The following is a 14502-nucleotide window of genomic DNA, read 5'->3' on the forward strand; positions in this document are numbered from 1 at the left end:
AGAGGAGAGATTGGATTGCAGAAACATGTCTAATTTAGAATTAAGAGAACTTAATGGTCCACTGAATATGGAGAGGGAGGAGTTGAAGATGACACGCCAAGCCAGGTTTCTGGCTTGGGTTCCCGGATGGATAGTGGTACCACTCCCTGAGATAGGGAATAAAGGAGGAGGAGGAGGTCTTGGAGGAGACAGAAGGGAAGATAAGCTTTGGGCATTTTAAGTTTGAAATGCCTGCATGGCATCCAGGCAGAGATATCTGGTAGTAAGTTAGAAATATGGGTGTGGAGATATAGACATGAGAGTCATTAGGGCTTGGGTGTGGTAGAAGGCTTAAGAATGAAGTACTTCAGGGAAAAGGATAAAAAAAACGAACACAACCCAGAGGGACACTAATGTTTGGGGGTTTTGTTTGTTTATAAGAAACAATGGTGGGAAATTCTGTAAAGGAAACAACAAAAGAATGGTAGGACAAGAAGGAGAAAATACTTTAGAGAATAATCACGTGGAAGTAAGGAGAGAAAAAAGTTTTACAAAACAAAAAGTTTGGTCAGCTATATGAACTGCTGAATAAAGATCAAGTAGTACAGTCTTAAACTAGACCATTGATTTTAGATATTATAAGGCCACTGGTGGGACTTCCCTGGGGGTCCAGTGGTTAAGAATCCGCCTTCCAGGGCTTCCCTGGTGGCGCAGTGGTTGAGAGTCTGCCTCCCGATGCGGGGGACACGGGTTTGTGCCCCGGTCTGGGAAGATCCCACATGCAGCGGAGCGGCTAGGCCCATGAGCCACGGCCGCTGAGCCTGTGCGTCCAGAGCCTGTGCTCCACAACGGGAGAGGCCACAACAATGAGAGGCCCGCGTACCGCAAAAAAAAAAAAAAAAAAAGAATCTGCCTTCCAATGCAGGGGACACGGCTTTGATCCCTGGTCGGGGAACTAAGATCCCACATGCTGCGGGGCAACTAAGCATGCACACCACAACTAGAGAGCCCACATACTGCAACTACAGAGCCCACGCACTGCAACTACTGAGCCCGCGCTCTCTGGAGCCCACACGCCACAACTAGAGAGAAGCCCATGCACTGCTACTAAGACCCGATGCAGCCAAAAATAAATAAATAAATATTTTTTTTAAAAAAAAGAAGGCCCTGGTGACTTTAGAGAGGTCAATATCATGAAAGGGCACAAAAAAAGGATTCTCACAAGAGATTGGGATGCACTATCCTAGACACTAGCTCATAGAGCAAAGGATCCTTTTATCTCAAAACTACTTCATCAATGACTCTTACAATGCTCTCCTCTTTTGTTCTCCTGGAGAGTGCCTTTCTTGAAATTAAATGTGACTCCCCTGCCACATTCTCTTCTGTAATTCTTTACCTATTTTAGTTCTGTCCAAAAACATCCTATAACTTTTTACCTTACAATATATTATTATCTCCTTTTGTAACTGGAGAATAGTTAGATCCTTAATGACAGAACTTCTTTATCTTCCCCATAGTATCCAAATATTTAGGCTGGACTTTGGGAAACACATATATGGCTCCAAGCAATATTCCTATAGCCAAGATATCAGGAGTACTATTGCCCACATGGAACTTACAAGTTTTCATTGACCAGGGCTACATGGGAATCAGTGTCCAGGGTTTACAAAAGAAGATAAGAGCCACATGAAATACTGGAGGACAAATGACAGTACCATTCACAGACTCTCTCTATCCATCACTCCAGTTAATGATTCCCACTACTTATTAAAGAATGAGGGTTATTTTAGTGTTGAAGGCAGAGGTAATTAGAGTTGAACTAGGAATATACTATGACTGAGGTTGTAATATGGAAAAGGGTTAGACAGAGGTTCTCAAACTTTTGGACACAGGACCCTTTTTATACTTGAAAAATTACAGAGGACCCCACAGATTTTTTGTTTATATTATACCATAGACTGAACATTTGTTTTCCAAATTCATATGTTGAAACCCATGTGATAGTGTTTGGAGGTGGGACTTCTGGGAGTTGATTAGATCATGAGTGCTGTGCCCTCATGAATGGGATTAGTACTCTTATGAGAGATCCCAGAGAGCTCCCTCACCCCTTTCTACCATGGGAGGACACAGTGAGAAGACAGCTGTCTACGAACCAGGGAGCTGGAGCTCAGCAGACATTGAATCAACTTGACATTGTCTCCCTGTCACTGAGGTTTGGTAGATTTGGGGCAGACACCTGCCAGGACTCCCAGGAGCAGAGAATCCCTAGAGCTCTCAATCCTAATATTGCTTCACATTTGGTGAAGACAATGAATTTTAAGAAAAGTGGTAAATGCCGCGAGGGAAATGTTTCCGGTGCCTGAAGTACTGTCAGCAGACTTTGCTAATGCCGCTAAACAAGCAGTGCTACCAGACCCCTGACCATGGAATGACTTCATTCAACCAATAATTGTCATCTTCCACCCACAGGTGTACAGTCACAGCCAGCAGTACAGACTTGGTCCCTGCCCTCCAAGGCTTCAAGTCTGTACAGAGAGATTAAGAATGTATGCCATTAATCAGTGGAAAATAAGGAATAAAGTGCTGTCGGAGCAGTATAGATAGATGGAACACTGAGGAAGTTTTGAGGAGGGAGAAATTTTTTTAAAGGATTTTTTAGGAAGCCTTTGAGTAGGGTCTCCAGTGATGAGGAGAATTTGGATACTGGGTCAGGGACCGTAAATATTTACTGAACACTTACCATACACTAGGTACCATGCTAAACAGTGTTCTTGCAAGATTTCATTTAATATCCAGGACACACCTAAGGGGTAACAATATTTAATCCCACCGAGCCCTTCTCACCCCTAAAGACCCAGCGAGTAAGCAGCAGAACAGGGGCATGAAGGAGGGATGGTGCGGACAAATCAGAAGAATGCTAAGCAGTTTGGTTTCACTGATGCTTAGAATGTAGAAGATAGAATAGGCAGGGTTGGGACCAGATCATGGAGGGCCTTGACCCTAGGCTAGAATTGGGAGCAAATAATGAAGTCCAAATCCTTTAAAATCTACAATGATAAAGCAAGCAGGCACTGTGTGAGGCAGCTCTAAAATGGCTTTCAAGTTTGTTGTAAGAAATCAAAGCCCAATCATCTCATATTTAAATGTAGAATTATTTTTATGGCTCGGCTATACAAGTTGCAGTGACATTTGAAGAGATGAATATCAATTCAATAATGGCCTATTTCTGCAAACCCTAACTGAAACTTTTAAATCTACAGTTGGACTCTAAATCTTGAATTAAAAAACCATAAAGTCTTCACCTAACCCAGCATTCACCTAATCCGGTATTCACCTAGCCCATGAATTAAAAATAAGCTCCATGCACAAGAAAGCCCATCTGATGTGCAATCGTTGTTTCATATGGTTTGCATGCTCTAGTTCAATTTCCAGCCCAATCCTGTGCACAGAGGACACTTGGTAGAGGGACAACAGTATACGATCCTGATAACACACTAGCAGAGCATACTAGCTATTAGATCTTCAGCAATCATGTACCTCTCTTAGCACACTAGCTGGCACATTGGAAATTACTCAGGGATGCTCAGAAGGCGTCTCCAGGGGCCCTGATGTTGATACACTCTGTGTTCCCCTGTGAAGGCAAACATGGGGATAGAGGAGTGAGTGGTCATGGGAAAACAAGAGAGTATCACTGAGACTGGAGCTCCTAGCAGCCTGTTCTTTACAGGGTGGGAGATCAAAGCCTTAACTCCAAACACACCTGATGTCTTTGATGATAACTCCCTGCCTCCTTCTCTGAGCTCTCTGCTACTGTCCAGCCACTGGCAAAGGTGGTATTGTTGCTCTTTGTGGTTCATGTTGCATACAAACCATACATGAAAATATTCTCTTTTTTTTTTTACCATTTTGCTCTTTGGGGTGTAAGATAGTTAATTCTAGAAGTAACATTAATACATTTGAAGAAAAACAAAGGGAGGCTTTGCTGACCTTTTTTGAAGTGTTAGTAACTAAGATATCGTGGTACTGGCACCAGGCTAGTTAGACCAATGGAGCAGAACAGATAGCCTCAAACAGCCCCATACACATATGGAAACTTGATATACAACAGAGATAACATTACAAACCAGAGAGGAAATAATGGCCTATTCCAAATGTTGTGCTACAGCTGCTTATCTATCTATCTATCTAACTATCTATATTAGATTCCCAATTCCCATCATAAACCCCGGGTAGACTAAAGAGTTACATATAAAAAGCCAAAATAATAAAACATGTGGAAGAAGCATAAGGAGAATATCATTATCACCTTGAGGTAGAAAATAAATTCTTAAACACAAGAAACCCCCTCACAAATATAAGGGAAAGGGTAGATAAGTTTAACTACATTATAATTAAAGTCTTATGTACAAAAAAAAGGTACAGAAATTTCATTGCAGCAATTTGTGATAGTGGAAAATTGGAAACTACCTAAAGGTCCGTTAACAAGAGAATGTATAAATTGTGGACAACTGCTAATTTGTTTTGAGCATCCAGCCTCTGAACCTACTTTCCACATGAGGGGATTCTCCTACCTGCTGAAGCAGAGCGCATTTCCACTCTAGATGCCCAAAACGCCAGATTCTTGCTTTCTCAGTCTCTCCTGAAGTTAGGGTCCAGGCACATGATTCAGGCTCCACCAATCCCAAGAGCCTGCCCCAGACTTTCAGGCAGCTGCAGAGGCTGCCCAGACCCCCTTTAGGTGGGAGGAGCAGCTCCAGTGGCTTCCAGAAGCTGCAGTGGCTGTAGCTCTCGTAGCCGTGTCCTGGTCAGGGCCGGCAGTGCAAACTGTAGAGTCTCTTCCACCACAGCTGTGACTGTGGTGTCCCCACTGGATGTTTTTCCCGACAGTGAAGCCTGCAAACCTGATTCTTCCACCCTTCCAAAGGTTTTCTAAGTTCTTGAATAAGTTCCTTTATTTTTGTTTATTTACTTAAATTAGTCAGTTTGTTTCTGTTGCTGGCAGCTAAAAATCTTAACCCTGATAGATTATGGATTATGACATATTTGTATAACATACATGAGAATGGCATATACCAAGATCAGGGTACAAAGTTGAGTGAAATCAGGCAAGACTCCTTGGAAATTTTGGTTATATCTAAAATTATAATAATGAAAAAAATGGGGAATTCCTTGCTGGTCCAGTGGTTAGGACTCCACCTTTCACTGCCGAAGGCCCGGGTTCAATCCCTGGTCGGGGAACTAGTATCCCACAAGCCATGTGGCGCGGCCAAAACTATATATATATTTATAGCAAATGTAGTAAAATATTAAGATTTGATAAAGCTGGGTAGTAGTTTGTTTTATTATTCTTCATATTTTTTGAATATATGAACTATTCCACTACATGCACACACTAGCATACACACATATATATAAACTTTTACTATAATGAGTACACAATTGATCAGAGCAAAAATACTCTATTGAAATTATCTGCCTCTCTTTCCATAAAAGAAGATCCACTTCTAAGTTGGCCTGTATCTAAATTCACTAATAAACATTACGCTTGAGAATAATGAGAAAGGGGAAAAAAAGACATTGAAAATAGATCTGGGGGGGCATTAAGGCAAGTACTGATATACTGTCTTATATTTGCAAGCATGGATTTTCTTATGACAAGTAAATATATAACCATCATTATGTAGAAATGTGCTTCTAACGAGGGGAGACATCAAGACATATCAAAAAGCATGACTTCAACAAACATAATTGGGTATTTTTCACATTTATTAATACTAAGTTCCTCAGGTTCAGGGTAAAGATAATGAAGCCAACATTGAATAATTTAATGATAATAAAAAATACTCTTCTAGCTACCCAGGAATGCCAGTTTTAAGCAACTTTTTTTAAAACAAACTTCATCTTTTAATAATTCTTTAAGCATAATTAAAATGCACAAAACTTGATTTTTTTCCCCCTAAACAAAAACTTGGCTTTTTTTTAGCCACACGGCATGCAGGATCTTAGTTCCCTGACCAGAGATGGAACCAATGTGCCCTGCAGGGGAAATACAGGGTCTTAACCACTGGACCACCAGAGAAGTCCCACAAAACTTGGTTTTATAAGCCTCATAACTTCCCTAGAACTTCTGTGGAAATGTGAACTTACCCCTGCATTACAGATGTTAATACTGAGGCACAAAGGAGTCAGAAAATTTACAGTCACATTGAGAGTGACAGATCCGGATTTAGCATTCTGATGTCTGTTCTGGCTATTGGGTTACATGTCTTATCCCCTCTATTAATAGACATAAATCAGCTCAGAAGTATGCTATAGGTATTTCATCTTCAGAAGTCAGTGAGGCAGCAGTACAATAATAGAAAACAATACACACTGGTTCAAAGTCCAGCTGTCATTTACTACTTGTGTGTTTTTGGTCAAATTATGGAATTTCCCAAGCCTCAGTTTCCCCATTTCTAAGAGGAAATAGCAAATATCTTACAGACCAGCATTCTTCTTACATTGTTAAACTGCAATTAACATTCTATTGTCATTCTTACTGAACATTCAGCTCCTCACTGGAATGACAACAAAGTGCATCAAACCCAAGGGCTCTGATATCCTCGGTGTGGACAGTGCCTGCCCACCTCACCACCCCCTCATGCCTGGCAACTAATAGACAGTAAATGTTTGCTGAACTGATCAGAAATGGCAAAGTCAGAATAAGATCAAGAGAGCAAATATTTATTGAGTACTTACTGCGTTGCAATGACTGTTTACCTGTGATATCATTTGATTCTCAAAAGAACTCTAAATAGCTGTCTTTCTGCATATGAGGTTGAACATAGGTCAGTAACTGAGATGAAGGACAGTTAGTCACTTGTCCAAGGTTACTCACTTAGGAAGTTGGTGGGCTGAGGTTCAGACCAGGCAGTCTTACACTAGGACCTGTGCTCATAAGCACCACAGCATGCCATATAGCAGTATGGAGTAAGAAAATCAGCAGCAAAGGGAAGCAAGAGTGGAATTGAATGAGGTGAATGGATTGGGAGGAATGGTTCATATTAGCATTTCAGGAATATGTGCTTGGGCTTGTACGGGTAGGAGGTGTGGAAGGGGCTTCGTATGTTTGCCCAGCAGGAATTGTAGAGGCCAGTGCAGCTGATAAAAGAAGCCATTCCTGGCTGAACCCTTTTAACAATGAGGAAATAATTCCAAAACACTGTCTACTTGGATATAATCGGTCCAAGGAGCATTTTTGTTTTTGTTTTTGTTTTTTTGTTTTTGCGGTATGTGGGCCTCTCACTGTTGTGGCCTCTCCCGTTGCGGAGCACAGGCTCCGGACGCGCAGGCTCAGCGGCCATGTCTCACGGGCCCAGACGCTCCACGGCATGTGGGATCTTCCCAGACCAGGGCACGAACCCGTGTCCCCTGCATCGGCAGGCGGACTCTCAACCACTGAGCCACCAGGGAAGCCCCAAGGAGCATTTTTGACAGCACAGTTCTATATATTCATTAAATCAGATAACCAACATTTACTGAGTTCCTACAAATGCTGGAGCATGTGACAGGAACTAGAGGTAGAAAAATGAATTAGACTCTGATTTTGTCCATGAGGAAAAGACAATCCAGAGAACAGACAAGCACAGTACAGTGAATTGAGTGATGGATCAGAAGTGTGAACAGAACATTCGGGCACGAAGTGTCTTATAGGACCAATAAGAATTAACTTGGTAGAGAACATTTCCCACAAACTGCATTTTGGAAGGCATGTTGGAAAAATGCATGTCGGAAGGCAAGAGGATAGGAAATTGGAAGATGAATTTGGGAGACTGGAAATAAATCAGTATTGGGGGGTGCATGTTGAAAGAGCTAGCAGCTAGAGGTTCATGAAAGCCTGATTGTGAGATCTAATAAGGAATTTGAACTCTCCTTGATGGTAAGAGCATTCATTAAAGGATTTTAAGCAGAGAAGTAACATGAAGACATTTTTTATTTCAGAAGGATCATTTTGACAGAATGATCCAGAAAATTTCAGACTGACAGGGAGGCCTGTTACTACATTTTACCAGGTGAGAAATGATCAGGCTGTGACAGTGGGATGGAAAAGGATGCTGAGTATGAGTGAGAATTAGAAGCAAGACTCTATAAAGTTTAGTATGTTGAGTGAGGGAAGAGTTTAAAATGTCTCTCAGCTTCTCATATGGACAATTAGAAGAATGGGCAGTGCCCCTTGTTGAGATAGGAGGAGGAGGAGGAGAAGAAGAAATGTCTGTCATCTATCACTGCATAACAAACCCCCCAGAAACTTAGAATCTTAAAGCAATGGTCATATGTTTGCTCATGACCCTGCTCAGGACTTAACAGGGATGGCTTGACTCTGCTTCAGGTAGCACTGGCTGGGGAAGGTTGAGTACAGCTGGAGGACTGAAGAACAGCCTCATTCACATGGCTGGCAGGTGGTGCTTCTGCCATTTGGGAGCTCAGTTATGGCTGCTGGCCAGGGGTCTCTGTCCTCCTCAGGAGGGCCTTTGCACAAAGCTGCTCAGATTTCCTCACACCATGGGGTCTGTGTTTTGAGAAGGAGTGTTCCAAGAGGTGAAAATGGAAGTTGAAGATCTCTGCAGTTATGCAGTATGTGATTAGTCAAAACATGCCAAAGGCCAGACCAGAGGAGTGGAAATAGACCCCCAACACTCGACGAGTGGCATGGCAAAGGATTTATAGCCATCTTTAATCTGCCATAACAATATTTGAAGAAAAAGATGAAAAAATTAGACTGGGAATGCTGACTTGAGGTACCTGAGTGGCATCAAAATGGAGACATCAGGAAGTAAGCAATTCAATCTACAGGTCTGGCTCTCAGAGGAGAGCACTAGCTTTGGAAGATACTTGGTGTAGACATAAACAGTTAAACTTATGGGTTCCCCAAGGACTGTGTGAAGAGAGTGAATGGTGGGAGACAAAACTGGAGATTTTAGTACAGTAGATATTTAGAGGCCAAGTAGAGAAAAGGCGTGCATGACAAAGACTAGGATGGAAGACAGAGAAATAGGAAGAAAACAGAAGAGAATGGGGCCACAGAAGCCCAGGAGACAGAGAAAAAGGTACGATTCAAAAATTTTAAATGCCACAAAGCGGTCAAGTAATAAAAGAAACATGGAATTGTCCACTGGGCTTGGCAATACAGAGAGAGGTCTTTGGTGGCTTATGAAGGCATTTCTAATAGAGTGGTGGGGATAGAGTCTGGAATTTTTGGTTCAAAGATACAAATACTGATGAAGGGAGCAAAAGATTTGTTACTTGGGATTTAATATCTTTACAATTTTTTCTTTTTTCAGTGTTGTTTGGATTCCTTTCGATTGATCAAATACAACATCATCTCTGCATCTAAATTTACTGGCAGCAAAAGTCCACTTCTGGTTCAAAGTCACAATGTCATCCCAGGAATTTTTTTGGTATGTGATTTGAGATATATAACTCTTTTAAATGACTGTTGTGTATGATGCTTGCCAGACTTAGAAATAATTCACAGAGTGCACAGTAGGCTAGTAGGAATGCAGAAATGAATCAGCTTGAATCACAACCTTCTGTGGTACCCCCGTGACTGCAGGTCTTCTTATAACTGTTGGATTATCCTTATAATTACTCTTAGTGAAGTTAAAAATTGGATACCCTGTTAACACTGAGGTGGCCAAAGGGGGAAGTGATAACCAATTCATAAAATTTTTAAAATTTAGTAAAATAATGTACGTAAAGTGCTTATTTCAATTCCCGGCACATCATGGACATGTAATAAATGTTAATTCCCTTCCAGGAATTTTTCAGTTCAACGAATGTTTATTGAATGCTCTGTGCCAAGCACGGTATTGGGAACCGCGGATACAAAAATAAAAAAGCCACAGTCCCTCCTGCCACGGATCTTCTAGTCCAGTGGAGAGAGTTGCAGCCTAAGGCTTCCTGCGAAGTGTGATATGTGAGCTAGGCTCTAAAGGTGGGAGGGATTTTGATAGAAAGAGGTAGGAAGAAGGAGGAGGAGAAAGAAGTTCCAGAGAGAAGGAATATTATTAGTAAAGGTAAAGGTTTGGGGCACAAGGTACCTATAGATCTGATTTTTAGTCCTGCATCTCCCATTATAACCTGGGTTAATCTCAACTGGTAGAGGTGAGGACTGGATTAGATCAGTGGCTCTCAACCCTGGCTGATGCCTTAGGTGCATGAAAAAGTAATGATTTCTGGACCTTGCCCTAGAACAATTAAATCAGTATTTCTGTGGGTGAGACCCAGCATCAGTATTCTCTTTACATCAACTTTATTATGATATATTTTACATACAATATAAATGCACTCACTTTAAGTGTACAGTCCCAACAACTTTTGACAAATGTATAGACTCATGTAACCTGTATAATTGAGATAGAAAATATTACCATCACCCCCCAAATTTTCTTTTGACTCTTTAGCTGTAAGTCCTTCCAACTTCATCTCCAGGCAATCACTGATCTGCTGTCACTATAGATTAGGTTTTCCTTTTCTAGAATTTCATCTTAAAGGATTCATACAATAAGCATTCTTTTGTCTGGCTATTTGGGATATCGGTGCTTTTTAAAAGCTTCCTTATATGATTTTAATGAGAAGCAATGAACTGGATGATCTCACAGGACCCTTCCAGCTAAAAAAATACCATGATTTCATCTGCTAGTCTACAGGTACTTTATAAAAGTTGAATTTTAGGAGTAACAAACATGACTGCTGTTGTAATAATTAGGATGTTGCTAACACTAATATTTATAGGCAAAGAGCCTCTTACCTTAATATGAAGGTAAGCCAGTTTGTTGCAAGTGTTCAAATGACAGTTTAGACAAGAGAAAGAGACTTAAGACAAATGAGATGGAACAGAGGCTGCATCTGTACATGTCTTTTGAGATATATACCAAATAGAGAAAGCAAAGGTAGCTCATCCACTGATTTCACTACGGTAAAGTGAATAACTTCCTCAGATTTCAACACACATATGCACACAAAAAAAATCTGTTTTCAGTTTTCAAAATACACATCCCTGTCACTATGAACAATGAACAATGAATGTTACTCTGTGATCGGGAAGTCTTCCCACAGACCTGGCGGGTGATCAAATATTACCCTGCTCCTGCAAGCCTGTTTGATCCTGTGAGTCTTGGTAGACTGTGCAAGCTTGGTTTATAGTCTGTGCTTCCTATAAATTTACTGGTAGCTTAGAAAAAAAAAAAAAGCAGTAGCACAATGAAAATGTATGTCCACCTTAAGTTGCACTCATCTGTGACATCCAAATCAAAGACTTGTCAGCTGAGGTCCTCCCAGTTCCCTGTAAGAGAATATCAACAATTACTCATGATCACCTAAAACAAACAGGTTCCTATTCAAACACTGGCTCTCAGTATCTGCCTTTCAAGCCAAGAGCAAGGCTAAGGCCTCAGCCTGCCTAGTTGACTGTCCACCGGGTGACAGTGTTGATCCATCTGAAATAAATGTGCTTTGTCTCTGGGCCAGCAAATTCTGGGAAAGACTGGAGCCAGATGGAGTTCTGAGGGTCTTGGGGAGGCTCTGCCTTTCTTCAAGAGCAAGGCAGAATGGTTCTGTTTTCTTTATCTTTCGAGAGAAAATGTGAGGTGAATAGTTCTGATGTTACCATGTTGGGCCTGGGTTTCTTTGGGCAAAGCAGTACAGAGAATGGATGTGATTGTCCATAATAAATTAACCTGCATTTTCCTGACAATTTAATGAAGGCAGAAAGCTTGCAAAGAGCATTGTGAAAGCTCAGCTGAAAATTCATTTTAGCATTTTGCTTAAATGCATTAAGGTGGAACAATTCTTTACCCAAGGTGTTTATTCTAATACAAACATGCTAGGGGGTGGGATGTGCATTACCCAGGGCTCTGAAGAGGGACAAAATTGTCTTCGTGGAATGTTATTTCCAAATTGCCATGTCATGGTTTTTCATTATTGTATTTTGGACATAAGCCCTATCTTCAAAATGAGAAATAGATAGGAAATAAACACTGTAGTAAGATTCCGTGTAATCAGCAGAAATGATGGAGGTGTGTGATGATAATGCAGTAGAGGAGAGGGAATGATGGAACCAGTCATATCCCCATTTTAAAAGGACAAGACAGGAAGTGAACTGAGTGCTTGCTTCAGAGTGCTTGCTTAAGAGGGTTGGTCTGAGTAATTGTTTGTGCTCCACTCTCACCCCCCAAAATGGGGAGGATCATGATTCAGAAATGTTGAGACCCTTCACTATATAGTAAACAATAAAGTCATGTTAATGTGGGACTCTGTTCCAAATTCTTTTCTGTCAGTTTGAAAGACTAAAATAGAATTATCATTTTAAGAAATTGGGACATCCCTGGTGGTCCAGTGGTTAAGACTCCATGCTCCCAATGCAGGTGGTGTGGGTTCAACCTCTGGTAGGGGAACTAAGATCCCCCCCGCCCCCCCAAGAAAGAAATTACACCACGAAACTTTTTTGGTTTTTTTAGAAGTATTTTCCCCCTTTGCTTTATTTGATATTATTTGGTCCTGTCTATTTGTACTAATTCAACATGTTTATGTTTTTTTTTTTTTTTTTTTTTTTTTTTTTTTGCGGTACGCGGGCCTCTCACTGTTGTGGCCTCTCCCGTTGCGGAGCACAGGCTCCAGACGCGCAGGCTCAGCAGCCATGGCTCACGGGCCCAGCCGCTCTGGGGCATGTGGGATCTTCCCGGACGGGGGCACGAACCCGTGTCCCCTGCATCGGCAGGCGGACTCTCAACCACTGCGCCACCAGGGAAGCCCTCAACATGTTTATGTTTTATCACACTTAACATAACAAAGGTTTGGGAGGTTTATATTTAAAAATACATTTAAACTGCAGTAGTATTTTCTTAGGGAGTTCTATTTGTCTCCTGAGAACCTCAAGTGAGGGTTAGAAATACAGTTTGTCCGGCTGTGTGCAGATTGGGCTTTCACTCCCTGGGACTTGCACAGACATTGAGCAACACAGAACAAAGGGCCATAGAAGCAGAATGTGAGGCTCTTGAGCCATAAGTGACTTCCTTGTCTCTGCTCTTTGCCCACTTCAAGGCCTATCCCGGACTGACCTACCACACCCAGACACTTTACCTAGGACACACTGTAATCACAAACACTTTGATATTCTCTTCAGTGTATATCAAGGACATTTTATCAAAGTTTTGGTATTCTTTACTCAGCCCGTGTTCTCAACCATTTTATCAGCAGAAAGGGTAAAAGGATTTATGAGAGGAGGCCCTGGGTAGGGGAAGTTGAGAACTTTCTGGGACCCACCAGAGCAGAGAGGATTCTCCTGGGAAACAAACCCAACCTGGATGCTTCTTTTTATTTTTTAAATTTTATTTATTTATTTATTTTTGGCTGTGTTGGGTCTTCGTTGCTGCACGCGGGCTTTCTCTACTTGCGGCGAGAGGGGGCTACTCTTCGTTGCGGTGCGCGGGCTTCTCATTGCAGTGGCTTCTCTCATTGTGGAGCACGGGCTCTAGGCACGCGGGCTTCAGTAGCTGCGGCACATGGGCTCAGTAGTTGTGGCTCACAGGCTCTAGAGCACAGGCTCAGTAATTGTGACACACGAGCTTAGTTGCTCCGCGGCATGTGGGATCTTCCCGGGCCAGGGATCGAACCCGTGTCCCCTGCATTGGCAGGAGGATTCTCAACCACTGCACCACTGGGGAAGCCCCCAACCTGGATGCTTCTGGTGTGTCTGCTTTCTTCACCAATGTCACAATGAAAGTAAAACTCATAAGAGAACGGGGTAAAGATGTGTGAACCCACAGGGACTCTCTGTAGAGATGCGCAAAAGATCCTTTTATCTTCCTATTTCTTCTACCTTCCTAGTTTTCCAATCATGAAGGTCTTTGGAGTCTTATCTGGGCTGTTCTGTGAGAAGCCAGCACCACAGATTATTTGCAGGGGAGGGTTCTACTGATGTAACCCAATGTTTGGAAATGTAGAAAAGCATAAAGAAGGAAATAAAAATCATCCATACTCTTACTATCCAGAAATAAACACTGCTAATGGTTCAGTGTACTCCCTTGCAATGTTTACACACACACACACACACACACACACACACACACACACACACAAACACCCTGAATTAGGGTCTTAAGGTACATATAATAATATAAGCATTTCCCTATATCACTAAGTATTGTTTCTACATTCTTTTACAGCAACACCGTTTATGTTGGCTGATCATATTCCAATATATGGCTGTACCACGACTTATTACTTAATATATCTTTTATTGCTGGATATTAAATTATTTTAAAGAATAACATAAGAAAAAATTAGAGCTGTCTAATAATGTTGGAATTCATAGCCTTGCAAAGCAGTGAGCTCTCCTTTTGAAGAGGCTAGAATATGATTTTTAGCGGATAGCTCAGAAGGAACTCCTACCCTAAGAGGGTGCCTTCTTTCTATTCTCTGGCCCCATTTCTCTTGGCAATTATTTTTCTTGCTAGTATCTGTCCTCTTTCCCTGTGCTCCAGT

Source organism: Phocoena sinus, chromosome 10 (assembly GCF_008692025.1).
Source record: "Phocoena sinus isolate mPhoSin1 chromosome 10, mPhoSin1.pri, whole genome shotgun sequence".
NCBI lineage: Eukaryota > Metazoa > Chordata > Mammalia > Artiodactyla > Phocoenidae > Phocoena > Phocoena sinus.